At 36.5% G+C, this 20,337-nt stretch overlaps 1 protein-coding gene and 1 pseudogene across 7 annotated transcripts in view; one reads left to right on the plus strand and one right to left on the minus strand.

Moving 5' to 3' along the window:
- Nucleotides 1-20,337, minus strand: part of FBXW11 (F-box and WD repeat domain containing 11) — a 130,516-nt gene that overhangs the window by 63,087 nt on the left and 47,092 nt on the right. The window lies entirely within an intron of this gene.
- On the plus strand, nt 8,914-10,152 carry LOC137759751 (heterogeneous nuclear ribonucleoproteins A2/B1 pseudogene; annotated as a pseudogene).

Consider the following 20,337-nt stretch of genomic DNA (forward strand, 5'->3'; position numbering starts at 1 on the left):
TCTGTTTCACCGTGGGGACAAGGACACTGGCAGTGGAGGTTCTGGGAAGTACTCCTTGGCGTGAGCCCTCCCAGAGTCTGCCATGAGCCCCACCAAAGAGCCCAGGTAGGCTCCAGTGTTGGGTTGCCTCAGGCAAAACAACCAACAGGAAGGGAACCCAGCCCCACCCATCAACAGTCAAGTGGATTAAAGTTTTATGGAGCTCTGACTGCCACAGCAACAGTCAGCTCTACCCACCACCAGAGCCTCCCATCAAGCCTCTTAGAGAGCCTCAACCACCAGAGGACAGACAGCAGAAGCAAGAAAAACTACAATCCTGAAGCCTGTGGAACAAAAACCACATTTACAGAAAGACAGACAAGATGAAAAGGCAGAGGGCTATATACCAGATGAAGGAACAAGAAAAAACCCCAGAAAAACAACTCAATGAAGTGGAGATAGGCAACCTTCCAGAAAAAGAATTCAGAATAATGATAGTGAAGATGATCCAGGACCTCGGAATAAGAATGGAGGCAAAGATTGAGAAGATGCAAGAAATGTTTAACAAAGACCTAGAAGAATTAAAGAACAAACAAACAGAGATGACCAATACAATAACTGAAATGAAAACTACACTAGAAGGAATCAATAGCAGAATAACTGAGGCAGAAGAACGGATAAGTGACCTGGAAGACAGAATGGTGGAATTCACTGCTGCGGAACAGACTAAAGAAAAAAGAATGAAAAGAAATGAAGACAGCCTAAGAGACCTCTGGGACAACATTAAACGCAACAACATTCGCATTATAGGGGTCCCAGAAGGAGAAGAGAGAGAGAAAGGACCAGAGAAAATATTTGAAGAGATTATAGTCGAAAACTTCCCTAACATGGGAAAGGAAATAGCCACCCAAGTCCAGGAAGTGCAGAGAGTCCCATACAGGATAAACCCAAGGAGAAACACGCCGAGACACATAGTAATCAAAGTGGCAAAAATTAAAGACAAAGAAAGATTATTGAAAGCAGCAAGGGAAAAACGACAAATAACATACAAGGGAACTCCCATAAGGTTAACAGCTGATTTCTCAGCAGAAACTCTACAAGCCAGAAGGGAGTGGCATGATATACTTAAAGTGATGAAAGGGAAGAACATACAACCAAGATTACTCTACCCGGCAAGGATCTCATTCAGATTCGATGGAGAAATCAAAAGCTTTACAGACAAGCAAAAGCTAAGAGCATTCAGCACCACCAAACCAGCTCTACGACAAATGCTAAAGGAACTTCTCTAAGTGGGAAACACAAGAGAAGAAAAGGACCTACAAAAACAAACCCAAAACAATTAAGAAAATGGTCATAGGAACATACATATCGATAATTACCTTAAACGTCAATGGATTAAATGCTCCAACCAAAAGACACAGGCTTGCTGAATGGATACAAAAACAAGACCCATATATATGCTGTCTACAAGAGACCCACTTCAGACCTAGGGACACATACAGACTGAAAGTGAGGGGATGGAAAAAGATATTCCATGCAAACGGAAATCAAAAGAAAGCTGGAGTAGCTATACTCATATCAGATAAAATAGACTTTAAAATAAAGAATGTTACAAGAGACAAGGAAGGACACTACATAATGATCCAGGGATCAATCCAAGAAGAAGATATAACAATTATAAATATATATGCACCCAACATAGGAGCATCTCAATACATAAGGCAACTGCTAACAGCTATAAAAGAAGAAATCGACAGTAACACAATAATACTGGGGGACTTTAACACCTCACTTACACCAATGGAAAGATCATCCAAAATGAAAATAAATAAGGAAACAGAAGCTTTAAATGACACAATAGACCAGACAGATTTAATTGATATTTATAGGACATTCCATCCAAAAACAGCAGATTACATGTTCTTCTCAAGTGCGCACGGAACATTCTCCAGGATAGATCACACCTTGGGTCACAAATCAAGCCTCAGTAAATTTAAGAAAATTGAAATCATAACAAGCATCTTTTCTGACCACCGCTATGAGATTAGAAATGAACTACAGGGGAAAAAACCGTAAAAAACACAAACACATCGAGGCTAAACAATACGTTACTAAATAATCAAGAGATCACTGAAGAAATCAAAGAGGAAATCAAAAAATACCTAGAGACAAATGACAATGAAAACACGATGATCCAAAACCTATGGGATGCGGCAAAAGCAGTTCTAAGAGGGAAGTTTATAGCTATACAAGCCTACCTCAAGAAACAAGAAAAATCTCAAATAAACAATCTAACCTTACACCTAAAGGAACTAGAGAAAGAAGAACAAACAAAACCCAAAGTTAGCAGAAGGAAAGAAATCATAAAGAGCAGAGCAGAAATAAATGAAACAGAAACAAAGAAAACAATGACAAAGATCAAAAAAACTAAAAGCTGGTTCTTTGAGAAGATAAACAAAATTGATAAGCCATTAGCCAGACTCATCAAGAAAAAGAGGGAAAGGACTCAAATCAATAAAATTAGAAATGAAAAAGGAGAAGTTACAACGGACACCGCAGAAATACAAAGCATCCTAAGAGACTACTACAAGCAACTGTATGCCAATAAAATGGACAACCTGGAAGAAATGGACAAATTCTTAGAAAGGTATAACCTTCCAAGACTGAACCAGGAAGAAATAGAAAATATGAACAGACCAATCACAAGTAATGAAATTGAAACTGTGATTAAAAATCTTCCAACAAACAGAAGTCCAGGACCAGATAGCTTCACAGGTGAATTCTATCAAACATTTAGAGAAGAGCTAACACCCATCCTTCTCAAACTCTTCCCAAAAAATGCAGAGGAAGGAACACTCCCAAACTCATTCCATGAGGCCACCATCATCCTGCTACCAAAACCAGACAAAGATATTACAAAAAAAGATTACAGACCAATATCACTGATGAATATTGATGCAAAAATCCTCCACAAAATACTAGCAAACAGAATCCAACAACACATTAAAGGAATCATACACCATGATCAAGTGAGATTTATCCCAGGGACGCAAGGATTCTTCAATATACGCAAATCAATCAATGTGATACACCATATTAACAAATTGAAGAATAAAAACCATATGATCATCTCAATAGATGCAGAAAAAGCTTTTGACAAAATTCAACACCCATTTATGATAAAAACTCTCCAGAAAGTGAGCATAGAGGGAACCTACCTCAACATAATAAAGGCCATATATGACAAACCCACAGCAAACATCATTCTCAATGGTGAAAAACTGAAAGCATTTCCTCTAAGATCAGGAACAAGACAAGGATGTCCACTCTCACCACTATTATTTAACATAGTTGTGGAAGTCCTAGCCACAGCAATCAGAGAAGAAAAAGAAATAAAAGGAATACAAACTGGAAAAGAAGAAGTAAAACTGTCACTGTTTGCAGATGACATGATACTATACACAGAGAATCCTGAAGATGCCACCAGAAGACTACTAGAGCTCATCAATGAATTCGGTAAAGTTGCAGGATACAAAATTAATGCACAGAAATCTCTTGCATTCCTATACACTAATGATGAAAAATCTGAAAGAGAAATTAAGGAAACATTCCCATTCACCACTGCAACAGAAAGAATAAAATACCTAGGAATAAACCTACCTAGCGAGACAAAAGACCTGTATGCAGAAAACTATAAGACACTGATGAAAGAAATTAAAGATGATACAAACAGATGGAGAGATATACCACGTTCCTGGATTGGAAGAATCAATATTGTGAAAATGACTGTACTACCCAAAGCAATCTACACATTCAATGCAAGCCCTATCAAATTGCCAATGGCATTTTTTACAGAACTAGAACAAAAAGTCTTAAAGTTTGTATGGAGACACAAAAGACCCCGAATAGCCAAAGTGGTCTTGAGGGAAAAAAACGGAGCTGGAGGAATCAGACTCCCTGACTTCAGACTATACTACAAAACTACAGTAATCAAGACAATATGGTACTGGCACAAAAACAGAAATATAGATCAATGGAACAGGATGGAAAGCCCAGCGATAAACCCACGCACCTATGGTCAACTAATCCATGACAAAGGAGGCAAGGATATACAATGGAGAAAATACAGTCTCTTCAATAAGTGGTGCTGGGAAAACTGGACAGCTACATGTTAAAGAATGAAATTAGAACACTCCCTAACACCATACACAAAAATAAACTCAAAATGGATTAGAGACCTAAATGTAAGACAAGATACTATAAAACTCTTAGAGGAAAACATAGGAAGAACACTCTTTGACATCAATCACAGCAAGATCTTTTTTGATCCACCTCCTAGAGTAATGGAAATAAAAACAAAAATAAACAAATGGGACCTAATGAAACTTCAAAGCTTTTGCACAGCTAAGGAAACCATAAACAAGATGAAAAGACAACCCTCAGAATGGGAAAATATATTTGCAAACGAATCAACGGACAAAGGATTAATCTCCAAAATATATAAACAGCTCATGCAGCTCAATATTAAAAAAACAAACAACCCAATCCAAAAATGGGCAGAAGACCTAAATAGACATTTCTCCAAAGAAGACATACAGATGGCCAAGAAGCACATGAAAAGATGCTCAACATCACTAATTATTAGAGAAATGCAAATCAAAACTACAATGAGGTATCACGTTACACCAGTTAGAATGGGCATCATCAGAAAATCTACAAACAACAAATGCTGGAGAGGGTTTGGAGAAAAGGGAACCCTCTTGCATTGTTGGTGGGAATGTAAATTGATACAGCCACTATGGAGAACAATATGGAGGTTCCTTAAAAAACCTAAAAATAGAATTACCATATGACCCAGCAATCCCACTACTGGGCATATACCCAGGGAAAACCATAATTCAAAAAGACACATGCACCCCAACGTTCACTGCAGCACTATTTACAATAGCCACGTCATGGAATCAACCTAAATGCCCATCAACAGACGAATGGGTAAAGAAGGTGTGGTACATATATACAATGGAATATTACTCAGCCATAAAAAGGAACGAAATGGGGTCATTTGTAGAGAGGTGGATGGATGTAGAGACTGTCATACAGAGTGAAGTAAGTCAGAAAGAGAAAAACAAATATCGTATATTAACGCATGTATGTGGAATCTAGAAAAATGGTACAGATGAACCGATTTGCAGCAGAAATTGAGACACAGATGTAGAGAACAAACGTATGGACACCAAGGGAGGAAAGCAGTGGGGGGTGGGGGTGGTGGTGTGATGAATTGGGAGATTGGGATTGACATGTATACACTGATGTGTATAAAATGGATGACTAATAAGAACCTGTATAAGAAAATAAATAAAATTGAAAAAAAAACTATCAATATCACAAGAAGAAAAAAAAGACCAGTACATGATTGTTGTAGATATTATACTACATTCATCTGAACTAGAAACTTAAAATTGGTGAATTTTATTATATATAAACTACACATCAAAAAAGTTAACTTTTTAAAAAATTTAAGCGCCACACAAAAACAAAAACTTTCCCACAAAGCAAACTCAAGCCCTAAATGGCTTTATTGATAAATACTATCAAACATTTAAGGAAGAAATAACAGTAATCTTTCCCAAACTCTTTTTAGATATAGAGAGGGTAATTCATTTTATTAGGCTAATCATAATGCTAAAACCTGAGAAAAGACATTATCAAAAAAGGAAGTATTGACCAATTAGCTTCAGGTAAAAAGATTAAAATACCCTCAACCGAATATTAGCAAATCAAATATAAAATTATATAAAAATGATAATACATCATGATCAGTTGGGGCTTTCCCAGAATTAAAGATTAGCTGAACATTCAAAAAAATCAATGTAATACACCATATTAAAAGAATAAGAAAAGTTATATGATGATTTCAATAGATGCATTTAGGGCATATAACAAAATTCAAAATGCGCTCATGATTAAAAAACTCTCACGTAACTTCCTCAATGTGATAAAGGACATATATTTTAAAAACCTATAGCTAATATCATACTTAATGGTCAAAAATGAAACACTTTCCACTGTACTCAAAAACAAAAGTAGAATATCCATTGTCACACTTCTATTCAATACAAATTTCACTAGTTATAGCCAGTGCAATAAATCAAGAAAAAGAAATAAAAAGCATAAATATCAGAAAGCATCCAGATGGCATGACTATCTAGACAGAAAATCCAAAGAGTGTACAAAACAAAACAAGTAGAACTAATATGCGATGTTGGCAAAGTCACAGGATAAAAAAAATAAAAAGAACGAACGAAGCTACACAAAACTCAAGCCCTCAGCATAAGTAGAAGGAACAGAAAATAAGTAGAAAAAGAAATACTTAGATCCTAGGACGCCCATATGTTCCTACCATAAGCCTTCATGAAGAGCAAGAGTAGTCCAGGATAACTGTGCAAAAGAAAAAAAAGAGGGAAACAAGCAGCAGACTGAAGACTGACATAAAATCCCATTAAGCGTGAAAATACTGAGAAAGAGTTTTGATAGGTCAGAGTTGATTACAAATTTGGGACTCAAGAGGATTCGAGATGCAAAGAAATTGTCTTCCAGGCACCACTCTTTAAGGAAAAAGAGTGTAAAAGGAAAGGCAAATGGAGGGAGCACTTCAACTTGATAAAGAACATCTACAAAAAACCCATAGCTGACATCATACCTAATGGCAAAAAACTTGAAGTTTTCATGCTAAGGAACAATGCAAGGATGTCCCCTCTCATCACTGTTTTTCAACATTGTAGTGGGAGTCCTAGCTAATGCAATATGACACAACAAGGAAATAAAAAGAATACATATCAGGAAGGAAGAAAACTATCTTTGTTCACAGATGCCATCATCATCTATGTAGAAAAAAAAAAAAAAATGACCCCCAAACTCCTGGAACTAGTAATCAATTGTAGCAAGGTTGCAGGATGCAAGGTTAATATAAAGTCAATCACATTTCATATATACCAGCAATGAACAAGTGGAATTTAAAATTAAGAATACATTACCATTTACATTAGGACCCCACCAAAATGAAGTATTTAGGTATAAAGTTAACAAAATATGTGTAAGATCTATATGAGGAAAACTATAAAACTCTGATGAAAGATATTAAAGAACGAAATAAAGGAGATATTCCATGTTCATAGATGGTAAGACTCATTATTGTCAAGATGTCAGTTCTTCCCACCTTGATCTAAATATTCAATGCAATCCCAATCAAAATTCCAGCAAGTTATTTTATGACTCTCAAACAAGCTAATTCTCAAGTTTACACGAAGAGGTAAAAGATCTAGAATAGAGAACACAATGTTAAAGGAATAGAAGAAAGTCAAAGAACTGACACTTCCTAACTTCAGGAATTACTATAAAGCAACACTAATCAAGATAGTGTGTGGTACTGCTGAAAGAACAGACAAACAGATCAAGAAAACAGAAGAGAGAGCCCAGAAACAGACCCAGCTGATCTTTGACAGAGAAGCAAAAGCGATACAATGGAGCAAAGATAATCTTTTCAACAAACGGTACTGGAATAACATAGGAGAAAATCTAGGTGACCCTGGGTATAGTGATGACTTTTTAGATACAACACCAAAGGCACAGTCCATGAAAGAAATAATTGATAAGCTGGACTTCATTAAAATTAAAAACTTCTGCTCTGTGAAAGACAATATCAAAAGAGAATGAAAAAAAAAGAGAGAGAGAAGTCACAGACTTGAAGAAAATATTTTCAAAAGACAAATCTGATAAAGGACTGTTAGCCAAAATAATACAAAAAAAACCCCCTTAAAACTTAATAATAAGATGAACAACGCAAATTTTAAAATGGGCAAGACATGAACAGACACCTCAGCAAAGAATATATACAAATGGCAGTAAGCATATGAAAAGATGTTCACATCATATGTCATCATATATCAAATTAAAACAATGAGACACCACTACACACCTATCAGAATGGCCAAAATCCAAAACATGGACAACACCAAATGCTGGTGAGGATATGGAGCAACAGGAATTCTCATTCACTACTAACGGGAATGCAAAATGGTACAACTACTTTGGAAATTCAGCAGTTTCTTACAAAACTAAACATACTCTTATCCGATCCAGCAATCACGCTTTTCGGTATTTACCCAAATAAATTGAAAACTTATGCCCACACAAAAACCTGCTCAGTGATGTTTACAGCGGCTTTATTGATAATAGCCAAAATTTGGAAGCAACCAGGATGTCCTTCCGTAGGTGAATGGATAAACTGTGATATAGCCAGACAATGAAATATTATTTAGCACTAAACAGAAAGGAGCTTTCAAGCCATAAAAAGACATGAAAGAAACTCAGATAAGTATTACTAAGTGAAAAAAGCCAATGTGAAATGGCTACATACTATATGATTCCCGTTATATGACATTCTGGAAAAGGTAAAACTATGGAGACAGTAAAAATAATAGTGGTTGCCAGGGGTTAGCAGGAGAGAGGGAAGAATAGGCAGGGCACAGAGGATTTTTAGGGCAGTGCAACTCTTCTGTATGGCACTATAATGGTAGATTCATGTTATTATACATGTGTTAAAACCGATGATGATGTAGGTCCATGGATTGTAACAAATATACCACTCGGGTGCAGGATGTCAATAGTTGGGGAGGTCGCACCTGTGTAAGGACAAGAGATACATGGGTACGCAACAGCCTGACGTAGGGAAGACGCGTTAGTCAGGGGTAAGGTTCTAGAAAAGTGGCGGCAGCGGCTCAAGCGGCAGTGGCAGCAGCACCGGGTCGCAAGTGGAGGTGCTCCTAGCGGTGCTGTTTCCCAAGCTGCGGCAGTTCTCACTACAGCGCCAGGACGAGGCCGGTTCGTGTTCGTCCGCGGAGATCTCGCTCATCTCGCTCGGCTGCGGCCAATCGGGCTGAAGCAACGGAGTCCGCGATGGAGAGAGAAAAGGAACAATTCCGTAAACTCTTTATTGTGGCTCTAGCTTTGAAACTACAGAAGAAGGTTTGAGGAACTACTACGAGCAATGGGGAAAACTTACAGACTGTGTGGTAAAGAGGGATCCTGCAAGCAAAAGATCAAGAGGATTTGGTTTTGTAACTTTTTCATCCATGGCTGAGGTTGATGCCGCCATGGCTGCAAGACCTCATTCAATTGATGGGAGAGTAGTTGAGCCAAAACGTGCTGTTGCAAGAGAGGACTCTGGAAAGCCAGGGGCTCATGTCACTGTGAAGAAGCTATCTGTAGGTGGAATTAAAGAAGATACTGAGGAACATCATCTTAGAGATTACTTTGAGGAATATGGAAAAATTGAGACCATTGAGATAATTACTGATAGGCAGTCTGGAAAGAAAAGAGGCTTTGGGTTTGTTACTTTTGATGACCGTGATCCTGTGGATAAGACTGTGTTGCAGAAATACCATACTATCAATGGTCATAATGCAGAAGTAAGAAAGGCTTTGTCTAGACAAGAAATGCAGGAAGTCCAAAGTTCTAAAAGTGGAACAGGAGGCCACTTCGGTTTTGGAGATTCTCGTGGTGGTGGTGGTGGTGGAAATTTTGGACCAGGACCAGGAAGTAACTCCAGAGGAGGATCTGATGGATATGGAAGTGGTCGTGGATTTGGGGATGGCTATAATGGGTATGGAGGAGGGCCTGGAGGTGGCAATTTTGAAGGTAGCCCTGGTTATGGATGAGGAAGAGGAGGATATGGTGGTGGAGGACCTGGATATGGCAACCAGGGTGGGGGCTATGGAGGTGGTTATGACAACTATGGAGGAGGAAATTATGGAAGTAGAAATTATAACCAGCAACCTTCTAACTACGAAGAGTGGAAACTTTGGTGGTAGCAGGAACATGGGGGACCATATGGTGGAGGAAACTATGGTCCAGGAGGCAGTGGAGGAAGTGGGGGTTATGGAGGGAGAAGCCAATATTGGGCTTCTTCCTATTTACCATGGGCTTCACTGTATAAATAGGAGAGGATGAGAGCCCAGAGGTAACAGAACAGCTTCAGGTTACCGAAGTAACAACGTTAAGGAAACTCTTATCTCAGTCATGCATAAATACGCAGTGATATGGCAGAAGACACCAGAGCAGATGCAGAGAACCATTTTGTGAATGGACTGGATTATTTAATAACATTACCTTACTGTAGAGGAAGGACTGTAAAAAAAAAAAAAAAAAAAAAGCCTTTGAGACAGTTTCTTAGCTCTTTAATTGTTTCTTTCTAGTGGTCTTTGTAAGAGTGTAGAAGCATTCCTTCTTTGATAATGTTAAATTTGTAAGTTTCAGGTGACGTGAAACCTTTTTTAAGATTTTTCTCAACGTTTTGAAAAGCTACTACCCAGGATCATGGTGTAATAAGACGTAACGTTTTTCCTTTAAAAAAAATTTAAGTCTGTGTGTAGAGTTAAGAAGCTGTTGTACATTTACGATTTAATAAAATAATTCTAAAGGAAAAAAAAAAAAGAGAGATATATGGGAACTGGGAACCCTCTATACTTTCCACTCAGTTTCAGGATAAAACTGCTCTAAAAAATTAAGTTTATTAATTTAAAGAAAAAAAAAAAGGAAAGGAAAAGCCAGTTGTCTTTTGGAAACCATACAATTAAGGGAAAAAGAAATGGCAGGGGAGAGATTTTAAGATCCTGCAAGATTAAAGAATTTTTTGAAACATTCAAAGGATGCAAAGCCCTTCCTCCTCAATCTCCTGCTCCCTACCCCCAAACAAGACACCCAGTAAAGAAACTATGTTTTGGGGATTTCCCTGGCGATCCAGTGGTTAAGACTCCGTGCTTCCATTGAAGGGGACATGGGTTCGATCCCTGGTCTGGGAAATAAGATCCCACATGCCGTGTGGCGCAGCCAAAAAAAAGAAAGAAAGAAAGAAACTATGTTTTGTTACACTGACAGAAGATGTTCTTAAACTAGGACTCATAAAATTAACCTCAAACTGCCAGTCCTGCCCCCCAAAATGTAGCGACGTAAGCAAATCTTTATCTACACACACACAAAAATTCAGCTAATGAAATCCCCACACATAAAAGAAGAAAGGACAGGGAGGGGCAGAAGAAAATGAAAACCTCAAATCAGTCTTTCCTAACTGGGGTTCTACAAGATAATTAAGCCCTACTGAGAGTGATTTTGGTAATTGTTCACTTAATTTTCCTAAGGACAGTACATAGATACTATCATTCTAGTTATACATAAGAAAAGTAAATTTATTATATACTACATATGTCTTAGTGCATTATGGCATACTGCGCTTATGGAATGTGCCTGAAAAGAGTACTCCAAACTGAACTCAATATGCTTAAACAAATATTTGATGTTATTTTTTAAATGCCTTGAATCAGAAAGTCAAAACTCAAGAAGGAAAACATACCAAAAGCAGAAAGAAATGAAACAAGATTTAACTCAGGAAAGAAAGAAAATCAAGATTATAATAGAAATGAAAGTAAATTACAATGCCCCCAAATGATAAATTCAAATGAAAAATGTAATAATAGGCATTAAAGAAAAGCAGGAAAATAATCTAAGAGAATGAAAGTGAGATAAAGAAAGAAACAAAACAGGACAGAGAATTACCTGAAATGGAAGAAAAAGAGGAAACCTTTCAGGGACAGACCCCTCCCCAATATCCTCTGCTTTAGCTTCTCTCTGAAGTACCTAGATACTAGTATCATTTCCTGAGCTGTCTTACAGATGTTAAAACGCCCACCAAATGGAAAACATTAACTACTTGCTGACCATGAGCACACAGCCCCCACAGGCCTACTAGAGGCTAAGAACTGATAATGTTCACCCCTGTGACACGGCCCTGTTACCGCACCATCAACCAAAGAACTATGCATGAGCTGACCACATACCCTGGGACTCCTCTCCCTCACCTTGCCTTTAAAAGGGTTTTCCTGAAACCCACTGGGGAGTTCAGGTGTTTTGAGTACTAGCTGTCCTGGACTCCTTGCTTGGTGCCCTGCAGTAAACGCTGCACTTTCTTTCACCATAACCTGGTGTCAACAGACTGGCTTTACTGCGTGCAGGTGGGTGGACCCAAGTTTGGTTGGTAACGCTATAATTCAAGAAAACTTTCCAGAAATAAAAGGAAATCTGAACTGCATGTTAACAGGGTCTCCAGATACTAGGGAAAATTGGCCCACAGCATTAAACTCCTAGAGATACCCTAGTAAAATTATTAGACTTTAAGATAAAGAAAAAATGTCTCAGTCTCCAGTCCAAAACTTTTTTTAAATTAAAAGAAAACTTACAAGAGAAAGAGCATGAATTAGACTGGCATCAAATATCTTAAAAACAATATACCAAGCAACACATCAGTGGAACAGCATTTTCCAAAAACAGTAGAAAAGAAAGTGTAAGATAAAGATTTTCTAACCAAAGACAATAGGAAAATAGTTTTAAACAGGTAACAGGTCAGGGAATTCTGTATCCTTGAGCAACCAAGAGATGACTCAGAAAACTTTAGCAAAAAGATTAATGGTAAACATTTTAAAATAATTACAGTATGGATATAAGAATAAAACAAAGATGAAGATGATGAGGGCTGAAGAATATGTGATACATTCTGAAAAGTAGAAATAAGGCAGCTTAAAAGGAGAAGGGATCAGAAGAGGAAAGAACAAGTCCTGACTGTTGTACAGTGAACAGGTGGCAGTTAAAGAATTCCATTAAAAAGGATAAACTTGTTAATAAAATATTAAATAAAATCCCAAGAATTACAAGCATTTTAAAAGTTGTAAGTAAAGGGTAATCAATAGAACAAAAATATACACCTTTCTAAGTTTAAATAGAAATTTCAAAAATAAAAGAGCAAAGAAAACAACACATCATGAGAAGAAACTAAAAGATATGCAAAGAGACATGGATTAAAAATACACTAATACACACTACTCCCAATACAAAGCAGATCAAGAGGACCAAAAAATAAAGTTCAGAAGAATAAACATAATCAAGAAGGCAAATATTAGAGATATCAAACCTTACACCCTACAAATAGACTAATCTGTTTTTCAAGCACACATGAAATATTTATGAAGACTCATCATGTATTTGATCACAAAGAAATAAGTTCTACAAAAGAAAAAAAATCAGATAATAATAGCCTCTGATCAAAAAGATATAAAACTAGAAATAACTCCCCCCAGAAGAAATGTTTTCTTTCAAAATCAATGCTATGAAGCAATTTATGAAGCTTCTGGCCTACACATGCTTTGAAGATTTGGTAGAATTGCCCTGTGAAACCATGTTGGTCTGATGCATTTTTGTGGCTTGGTTCTTTGATAAGTTTCTCTATTCTTTTCTTCAAAACTAGTTCTTGGATAAGACAACTCAACATTATAAAGATAACAGTTCACCCTAATTTATAATTTTAAAACACCCCAGTATCACATAAAAAGCTTCTTGTGGAGCCAGACAAGTTGGAACTCAAATTCATGTGGAAAAACTTATAAGAATACTCAGAAAACAACATGCAAAAAGAAAAGCTACAAGGTGCGATTAGCCCCACCAGACATTTAAACATACTGTAAGTCTCTCTAGTTAAAAACAAGGTTCTTTTATGGCATATGCATAGATAATTACCCTGATGTAGGGGTCAGCAAGCTTCTGTAAAGGGTGAGAGGTGAATATTTCAAGCTTTGCAAGCCTCACAGTTTCTGTCACAACTACTTGACTCTTCTGTTGTAGCACAAATGCAGCCATAGATGATAAGTAAATAAACGAGTGGGGCTGTGATCCAATATAACGTTACTTACAAAAATAGGGCTGGGTTTGGCCAGAGGGCCATAGTTTGCCACATCCTGGCCTAATGGAATAAAATGTTCAGAAATAGACCCAGGTACATATGGAAATTTAGTACATGATAAAAGCGGCTTCTCAAATCACTGGGGAACTTCAACGTTGTGTTGGTTTCTGCTGTACAGCAAAGTGATTCAGTTATACATATGTAATACATTCTTTTTTACATTCTTTTCCATTATGGTTTAATCATAGGATATTGAATATAGTTCCCTGTGCTATACAGTAGGACCTTGTTGTTCATGCATTCTATATTAGTTTGCATTTGCTAAACTGCAGAACTTTTTAATAAGTGCTGGGACAACTGGTAAGCCATTTGGAAAAAGATAAAATTAGAACACTGGAAAAAATATTTACAACGTATGTCACAGGTAAAAGGACTTATATACCTAAATTTTTCTTTTAAATTGAGGGGGATAAAAATTACCAAAATCCCAATAGAAAAATGAGGAAAGGACATGGACAGACTTTTTAAAAGATATAAAAACAACCCTTAAATAAGAAAAGATGTTCAGACTTACTCATAATTAAAGAGATGCAAATTAAAGCTACACATTTCTCACCTAACACTGGCAAATATTCACAAGTATGACAAGACATTCTGTCAGTAAAAGAGTAAGGAAACAGGCACTCTCATATACTCCTGGTGGGAAGGCAAATGTGTACAACCCTTCTGGAGGAGAATTTGGCAATATCTAACAAAAATACGTAAGTAGCTTGATGTTTTCATCCGGCATTACCTTTGATCCTGTATCAACCTTTTTTTTTGTTTGTTCATTTTTGGTTTTTTGGGGGGTTCTTTTTTTGAATTTTATTTTATTTATTTTTTTTATACAGCAGGTTCTTATTAGTTATCTTTTTAATACATATTAGTGTATATATGTCAATCCCAATTTCCCAATTCATCCCTTTTGATCCAGTAACACATTTCTAGGAATTTTCCCTGAAGATACACTATAATTAAATACTATGAAAACACATATGCACAAGGTAAACATATGCACTGGAGCCCTGTTTGCAATTTAAAAAAAAACAAAAACAAAACAACCTGCATGCTCATACCTAAGATTCTAGCCGAATATACTACGGTGTATCAACACACAGTATGCAGCCTTATGCAAGAATAAGAAAGGCCTCTATGGGCTAATACAGACTAATTTTCAGGGTACATTTTTAGGTGAAAAGAGAAAAGTGCAAAATAGTATCTACCTATATACTACCCTTTGCATAAGAAATAAACAGAAATAAGAAAATATACATGTGTGTACCTGTTCCTTAGTGCATAAAGAAACCCAGGAAGGATAAACCAGAAACTTAAAAAATTGGTTACCCAATGGAAACAGGATGGAAAGAACAGAGGAATGGGAACAGGACAGAAAGGATGACCTTTCTGTATTGTTTCTACTCTTAGAACCGCAATACATGCTTTATATACTCAAAAAAATAAAATCAACAACGATTGGGAGAGAGAGATGGAATATCAACAGAAACAAACGAACCTAAATACATTTCAATTGAATAACATAATCATACTTAATGGTGAGGAAAAAATTAACCCAAGTGACTCTGGAACTCAGCAGTTAGAATATATAGCCAAAAATAAAAGTTAATTGTAAAGAAATATTCAGTATGGTTAGTAAATTTATTTTTCAGTGATATAGGTAAGCAATTCTAAAACTACTGAATATGCATTCTAGAACTGAGCAAGTGAGGAAATATACTGTGGAAAACAGGAGTCACTGTTTCTCACTGTTAGAGAAGGGAGTTACAAATATGAAAAGGGCTACCTTGGAAAACTAGAATGAAATCTGTAAGACTGGACTAGAACTATCACTGCAAACTCGTGGTTTTTTAATACATAGAAAAGGAGGGAGTTTTTTTCACAGAGACAAAATTATACATATATTACCTAACACTGTTGGCTGAGAGAGCCTATAGAAGCAATGACATCCCAATAGCACTAAGCACACTTACCAACCAGATCTAAATACCATTCTTCACAAAAAGAAACCAAGGCTCCTTACAGAATTGACTAATTCCAGGGCTGACTATGGGAAAATACAAGATGAGCCTGGAAAATTTTTTTTGCCCCAGAAAGCAAGAAGTGCTTAAAGAATTATGAGGACAGATCAAAAGGATACAGGACCCAGCTTGAAAGGGCAGGCAATGGCCAAGCTTTGAACAATCTGACCATCAAAATACATAATAATAATAATAACAGATTATAACCCACTGAAAAAAATAAGAAACCACAAGTCTGTAAGTGAATAAACTGAGATTCTAATGAAAAGAGGACATTTATACAGTTTCAAATTACCTCTCCACAAAATACTTAATTACAGAGAGAAAAAGGGTAACTTTATAGTGAAGAAAGCTCCTAGACACCACCTTCCTCAAATAATCAAGATGACCACCATTAGTAACAAGAGAAATCAAAATCATGTACTACCTAATAAGATGCAAAGATAAAGAACACAGCGTCACTTCTGTGATATTCCTTTCCAAGATGTATAAACTAAATTTAATCATAAGGAAACAGACAAACCTCCATTGACAGACATACTACAGAATAACTGATCTGTAATCTTCAAAAGTGCCAAGGTCACAGAAGTCCAGGAAAGCCTGAGAAAATGGTCCAGATTGAAAGAAACTAAAGAAGTATGACAACTAAAGGCAGCTTATCATTCTGAACTGGATACCTTTGCTACAAAGGACATTATTGGACCTTTGATGAAACTCAAGAGACTGAGGACTGGATGGTAGTAATGTATCCAATGTTAATTTACTGATTTGATTCTCATATTATGATTATGTAGAACATCCTCCTTTGTAAGAAATATACACTAAAACACTAGAGCATGACGGAGCATTCAGTCAGCTTTACTTTCACACAGTTTGAGAAACAAAAAGTTCTTAGTACTGTACTTACAATTGAGCTCAAGATTGTCTCAAAATCAGTAAGAATAAATCTTTCAATGGCTGGTTTGCAATAACTAATACCCAACACTTCGAACTGTGGGATCATAACCCTAGGAAAAAATTGTGCTGAAATGTTTTGTGCCTTTTTCACCACCACTGTCAGATGACTTTAGTAAACATCTCAAACCAGTACTGACTGAGGACACTACAGGCTCAGTGTCTTCCCCAAGCCATTCACTACTAGTTGACAGGGATTCATCCATCCGTCTCTTTCCTGCGAACTCTACCAGATCCCTCTGGGAAATGTTTCTTCTGGCAAAGTTTTTACTTTGAAATTAATTAGGTGATGGTTTCTTCTGGTTACCATTACTCTAATCCTTAATTTTTCATTTCCTGTTGTCTTATAGATGAAGGATTTAACATTTGCCTTTTACTCCGAATTAAAAAAGATGGAAGCATGCTATATAATATAAGAGATTTTACAAGGACTTCAGTAAGCGACTCCTGGTTTTCTAAAGGGAGAATGGGGTAGAAAGAACCTTCCTTTACTAGGGTAAACAGTTTTCATATGCCATCTATCTACAAAGATTGGCAGCTGGTTCTTTGTACTACCGGGTCATAGCACAGTGCATGGCACACAGCAGGCAGTCAGTAAAAATGTACAAAATGTACGGGTGATTCTATACTTTCTGTATTTTCTGAATAACCTCATCTAAACTGAATAATCTCAATTTTGAATTCTAGTCAGAGCACCCAGGCAATTCAATAAGAAGTTGGAAAATGTCTCTCAAGTCCTTTATTCTTGGCCAAGCATATCCAGTATTATTAGATCTTATTTTAGTAGGCCATGCCTTAGCTGACTCAACATATACTCAAACTGCTCAGAGAGGAGAGCTGCCATTTGTGAAGAGGGCTGTGAATTTAGAGTATTCTACTGAATCACACAAATCAGCCTTGTTAAATTTTTTTAGAATAATAATGTTCAATCCCAGTGAGGGTACAATGATATGCAAACCCTCTGGAAAACAACTTGACAGGATATATACAGTACATCTCCTAGGAATATATCCTAGGTAATTAAAAATGACAGCAAAGATTTATGCAAAAAGATGGAGATTCGTTTTTAATAACTAAAAGTGAAGAGTTTAAGCACCCAGAAAAACGTCAAATTATGGGCTGTTCATGAAATATGGTAATTTCAAATTATGAGAATTTTTAATGATAGGAAAACATTAACACAATAATTCTGAATAAGTGTACAAAGCATGTAAAGTAAAATAAAGCATATAAAGTTATATATATAATCATATATATATATAATTCTCAACTATGTAAAGCATATGCAAAGACTAAAAACTCAAAGACAATATGCCAAAATACTAAGAATGGCACTCCCTAAATTGAGGATTATTTCTCATTTTTCTTTCCACTTTTATCCCAACATTCTACAATATGCATGTACTACTTTTATAATCAGAAAAGATTTTTTAAGCAAAACAACAATACAATAAGCTATCTTTCAAAGAAAAATCAATTTTTACTCAAGGAACTCCCTTCAACTCACTTGAATACCTGGATTCAAAGAACTCAGAGAACTAAGTCCAAAGTAGTTCTGGCTATGACAGCAAATACCACTACCCCATATAATCCCAACAAAGCTTAGAGACAGCCATTCCTTCACACTCCAGTTTATTCTGTCTGTCCAGGAACTATTTTAGAAACAGGTGAATTTGTCATTCAGTGAACAGTAAGACATGACCCTTTTCTCATGGAACTTGGGATTCTGATGGGGGAAAAAGACAACAGACAGGAGGAAAAAAACAAACATGGAATGTAATTTCAGGCAGTGCTAAGTGCTATGAAGAAAAAATAAAGTAGGGTAAAGGAACGGAGTGAAAAGCAGGGAGCTATTTTAGATTGGGTGGCCAGAGAAGGCCTCTAAAGAAGAGATATTTGATCATGCACACTACTGGTATAACAACATAAATAGCATTCCTATTGCGTAATTGTCCTAGAAAACTCTATTTACAACTTAAAATACAGATAATCGTCTCTATGAAAACAGTTTCTACTTTAAGAGGCAATAAGGTGTATTGGAACCAAAGAGACTAGGTTTAAATCCTGGCTTTGCCACTTAGTAGGTGTGTGCCCTTAGGCAAGTCGCAAGCTTTCTTTCTCAGTTTCCTCATGTATAAAACAGACATAACAAAACCTAGTTCATAAAATTTGTTCAGAGGATTAAAAACGACAATATATGGGAAAGGGCTTAGTAATGTGTCTAGCGTTAAGTGTTAACTGTGAGTCCCTACACACTTATGGTTCTTCCACAAAATGAGTACTATGTACTGAATGACTCTTTATGAAGAATCATTACTGAAGCATTTCATTATTGCAAGTAGACACATATCATATTTTTATCTTCCCATACCATGGACTCCAAAGTCCAAATCACCTCTGACTAAATGGTTATTAGATATTGGTGATATAAATGATATTGGCTTGATAAGACTGGTATCATTTTTACTAATGTCACACTCACCTTTTCTTTCTTCATTTGGTCATGGACTACCTCTGTTCCCATTTGTATCCCTAACTCCAAAGATTGGCCTCTTTTCATTCACAGTTGTAATGGTTAATTTTATGTGTCAGCTTGGCCACAACAAACTTGGCCAGCTGTGTGGTCAAGCATTAGTCTACATGTTGCTCTGAAGGTATTTTGTAGATGTGATTAACATTTATAATCAGTAGACTTTGAGTAAAGCAGATTACCCTCCAAAATGCAGGTGGGGCCTCATGTAGTAAGTTGAAGGCCTTAAGGGCAAAGATGCTGCCTCAAGACTGTAAAAGATAAATCTTGCCTGCATTTCTGCTTCTCTGCCACACAAATTTCAAATTTGCCAGTCCCCACAATCATGTGAGCCAATTCTGTAAATTATCCATCTATCCATTTATCTATCTACTACTGGTTCTGTCTCTCTGGAGAACGCTAATACACTGGTCAACCTTACGAGTTGGTCCCCCTGCTTCCTCTCTTCATTCTATTATCTATACAGCAGCCAGAGGTCCTATTAACACATTAGTCAGATAAATTACACCTCTCGTCAAAATTCTCTAATGACTTCCCATCTCATGCAGAATAAAAGCCCCAACCCTTGCGGTGCCCTACCCCCCGCCCCCACTTTCTCCATAGCACTTCTTACTACCTAAAATACCCTGTGTTTCACTTATTTTCTTTCTTTTCCCACTAAAATTTAGGTTCTAAGACAGAGTGGCTTTTTGTCTATTTTGTGCACTCTTGTATTCCCAGCCCCTACAATAATCCCTGGTACACAGTAGGAGCATCATAAACATTTGTTGCTTGAAGAATAAGCAAATGAGTAAACAAAGTGTGATTTTTTTTAATGTATTCTTTGGGCTTTCCTATGTTTTCCAGTTTTCTACACTGGGCATTTATTTGTACTATCATATACTGAGATAATGATACTGAGATAGTATACTATCATATGCTGAGAATAATATAAATTAGAATAACCATTTTGGTGGAGGATAGGTCAATGTTTTTTTCGGTTTTTTTAAATTAATTAATTAATTTTTTAATTTTTA

Source organism: Eschrichtius robustus, chromosome 2, assembly GCF_028021215.1.
Source record: "Eschrichtius robustus isolate mEscRob2 chromosome 2, mEscRob2.pri, whole genome shotgun sequence".
NCBI lineage: Eukaryota > Metazoa > Chordata > Mammalia > Artiodactyla > Eschrichtiidae > Eschrichtius > Eschrichtius robustus.